The sequence below is a fragment of the Arachis hypogaea genome, chromosome 16, assembly GCF_003086295.3.
Source record: "Arachis hypogaea cultivar Tifrunner chromosome 16, arahy.Tifrunner.gnm2.J5K5, whole genome shotgun sequence".
NCBI lineage: Eukaryota > Viridiplantae > Streptophyta > Magnoliopsida > Fabales > Fabaceae > Arachis > Arachis hypogaea.
Window position 1 is genome coordinate 78,247,737 of NC_092051.1, and position 4,096 is coordinate 78,251,832.

The 4,096-nt window shown below is 38.7% G+C and overlaps 1 long non-coding RNA gene across 1 annotated transcript; it reads right to left on the reverse strand.

The window, feature by feature from the left end:
- Positions 1-478: 478 nt before the first annotated feature.
- LOC140179813 (uncharacterized) lies at positions 479-3,331 on the reverse strand. The gene is made up of 3 exons (XR_011873632.1): positions 3,131-3,331; positions 2,909-2,970; positions 479-584 (listed from the first exon to the last, which is right to left on the reverse strand). It is a non-coding gene; the product is annotated as an uncharacterized lncRNA (long non-coding RNA).
- Positions 3,332-4,096: the final 765 nt, after the last annotated feature.

Below are 4,096 nucleotides of genomic sequence, written 5' to 3' on the forward strand. Positions count from 1 at the left end.
TAATAAACAGCAGCAGTAAATAGCATGTTTCCCAAGTTCAAGCAAGCACCAAACAGAATTCATATGACTTAACCAGTTCCACAAACTGAAATCATTGCAGTTCATATAATATGGACCAAGCAACAAGCAGAGCAGAACTCAGCAACAACAAACCAAGAAAAATTAATGAAACAGTAACACTTCCACAGCATCTATTTTGGACAATGAAATAAAATACAACAAACAGCAATCACAGGTCCAGAATTCAACACCAAAACAGCACAATAAACAAGTTCATCCAGGACAACTTTCAGATGAAAGACAAATTTATTCCGAACAGCAGCAGTAAACAAAACAAAACCTACATCCACTAACCAGTCCAGATTCTCTAACCACCTAATTCAACTAAACTAAATTAGTTGAACTAAACAAGCTAAACATAATGAGCTAAACCAGATTAATCAAACAGAAATAAAATCAAATGACATCAAAGGGAAACCTGGAAAGCAGAGAATTGGAGCAGGGGAAGGGAAGGGAAAACAGTAAAACAGGGTCTCGTAGTGGCTCTTAACAGAATCTTGGACAAGTGCCCCGAGAGTGCCATGCTGAAAAAGAATAAAGGTAACTAATTAGTTCAAATAAACGACATCATATCAAGTATTGATAAGTAAGACGATTGTATGAATATCTTAAAATTCATTCACAAAGTCACAATCCACCAATAGAAATGACATCATATAAAGTCAGTAACTTAAAATCTCTTTAGGGGAAAGCTAATAATAAATAAGGCCATTAGAGGTGAAAATACTGTTTAGGCAAAAGGCAACAAACAGTGAGAATTAATGGAATACCAAAACCAGCAAGAAAACACACTTTTTATGTGACTTCAGCATCTTTCATCAGAAGCGAGTTTTTATGCAAAGTGGAGAGAAGAATCCAAAACAAAATACAATTGACGCTAATAAGTAACGTTAAATAGTCCTTAAAACAGGACAGAAAGTTTGAACCATGTTAGATAACATTTATATTTAATAGAAATGAGTGATGTTAGTCCCTTTAAATGAGCACGGGAGTTTCAACCATATCATCTCACAGACGCACACACACACTGGCACATATAATCACTTAACAAGCATCAAGCGGAGAATTAAAAAGAAATTAAAAAAAATGCTAAGATGCTGGTCTTAACAATGCAACTGTTTTAGGCTCCCAGGCCACCATTGTATTATTCAAGACACACAAACAAAGTGATGATGAAATAATGCTCATTCATCATCGTCCATACAAATTAAGTAATACTCTTAACTTAAAAAACACCGATCCACCAAATAAAATTAAAATAAAAAAAAACTAGTATAAAATTAATGTTTGGTTCTAGTCAACTTCTATAATTCGATTTATCAGCATAAAACATGGTTTTGACTTCAATCATTCACAACTGCACAAGGAAGAAGATAGATTTCACTCTTTCTGACACCAACACGAGTAAATTACAGAAACCTTGTGTCTCACGTGGCTGAGACATTTCATTCATCATCATCAGCATTCATCATAGTAGGAAAAAGTCCATGGAATCCATTATTACCCGCGAACAACATATATTAACAGTCAACATAAGATATCGAAAAAAACCAAGAAGTAATTATAACGTCGAACTAATTATTTTACTGGTAGAGAGAGTACTTGATCCTTTTTCGTGGTCAAGAATACGGAGAACAAGATGGTGAACAACTGCTAATGATCGTATTGTAGGATAGAAAATCTTCTAACAATTTGAAAAACATCTCTCAAACAAATTTTAGATAGAACTTATATACTCAAACTTTAACCTTAGAAAATGGATTTATTAGAATATGTTTCGGTATGGGCTTCTACCTGAGACAACTGAATCTTTCAGAGTTGTGTTTAAGGCATCCGGCAGAGGAGGGCTGCCATCTCTGAAACATATTATTGGCAGTGAGCTTTTTGGAATTCGATCGACCCTTGAAAGATCCTGAAAAAATAATTAAGAACATCTGAGTTTCATCAGAACTAAACCATTAGCATCTCCGGATCATGCCATATGAGGCAGAATAAGACTAAAATCAATGTCAAAATAGAAGCAAATGACATTAATTTAATCTAAAAGAAATGGCTTCCCAGCAAGATCCACCAACACTGAATATCAATGCTAGTGTTCTAAGGTGCTCCTATGTAAAACATTTAAAAAAAAAAAAAGTTACAGATATACTTACAAGATCTACATCTGAGTTCAATGCTATGGACACAGCAGAAAACGATGGCGGTATATCAACTGCAACATAAGAAACCATCAAGAGACAAGTCAGTAAGATCATCGATAAGTCTAACAAAGATTTTATTCCTCCAAATTAACAGTGCTTAGTAACTTATACCAAATTGAATCACTCAAACATTAGAAAAGAAAAATGTTACAGAAGTTAGATATAAATTATAAACACAACATTATAAGAAGTGCCAGTGGTTTTAAACCTATCCATACATACATTTGATTCTTGAATAACTAAGCAATGGTAGGTAGGTAAAGAGAAAGAGGCACAAAAATGAGGCAGCACAATGATCACAAATCAACTATCACAAACTTACAATCAGAACTATATCAACAAGTCATCAAGGCAAAAATTAATTCAATGGCCCCACAATAATAGGCTATGCCATCAAAATATTCATCTACTTCTTCAATGTCAACTTACACAAAAGTTACCAGAAAACCAAAACACTCATATGATCAAAAGGGTTTAACTTTGACCTTAAACCCTTGTCATAGAAAGATCAAACATGAAAATTGCATAATTAAACAACTACCCAATTCCTCAGAGTTCAAACCAACAACAATTTGAAGACTAGGAACTATATACCACTATAAAACATCAACAGAAAATCAAAGGAGAATATAGTGAATAGAGTGCACCTTTGTGGCTTTCTCATTCCAGAAAAAAACCACGTACGTCCACAGCATCGCAAGCAACGCGTCTTCAGCATTATCATTTAACCAGGGACATGAAAATGAAAATGAAAAGGAACATGCAATCAGAGAGAACGAATCAGGGGAAAATGAAAATGAAAAGGGAAAGCCCTAAACGTAAAAACAACGGAAAACTCGAGAAAATAAAAAGAGGAAAATCGATCATACCTATGGAATTCGAGGGCTTGGAGGAGAAGAAGAGGGAGGAGCTTGCCGTCGCCCATGTTTGCTGGAGCTTGAAGGTGAACAGAGAGATCCTCACTGATTCGAAGAAGAACAAGAAAGAGAAGAAGGGTATGAAGATTACCAAGATGAAGAAGAAGTGGTTTCCATCAGTGACGAAGGCGAAGGCGAAGGGCGACGGGCGAAGGGCAACAGGCGAAGGGCGAAGGGCGAAGGGCGAAGGGCGAAGGGCGAAGGGCGAAGGGCGAAGGGAGGAGCTCGGACGGCGAAGGGCGAACGGCGAAGGGCGAACGGCGAAGGGCGAAGGGAGGAGCTCGGATGGCGAAGGGCGACGGGCGAAGGGAGAAGGGCGAAGGGAGGAGCTCTTCGATACAGGCGAGTAGGGTTAGTGGCTTCGAAGGGGAAAGAGAGATTAGGGTTGGGGACCGGGTTGGGGGCCGGGTTTGGGTCGGGTTGGGAGCCGGGTTTGGGAGCCGGGTTTGGGTCAACCGGTTTGGCCCATCTCGCCACGCTTTTAAAACGTTATTCTTGCTCTCTACGGCCACGCTTTTGAAGCGTGGAAAAAAAGAAACTTTTGGCCACGCTTTTAAAGCGTGGCAAAAGTGTACCAGCATATAGCCACGTTTTGTAAGCGTGGCCATAATGAAACCCTGTGGCCACGCTTTTAAAACGTCCTTGTTTCTATCTACGGCCACGCTTTTGAAGCGTGGCAGAAAAAAAACGTAGCCTTTTCTCTAATCAATTGCCACCCTCACAAAAGCGTGGCCGTTGATCCTTTTCGCCACGCTTTTGAAGCGTGGCAAAAAAAAATGTGGCCAAATCTCTAATCTATCGCCACCCTCATAAAAGCGTGGCCATAGACCACTTTTGGCCACGCTTTTGAAGCGTGGCAAGAAAAAAGCGTGGCCATAGGCCTTTTTTCTTGTAGTGCAGGTAGAAGTTAGAGTAGAA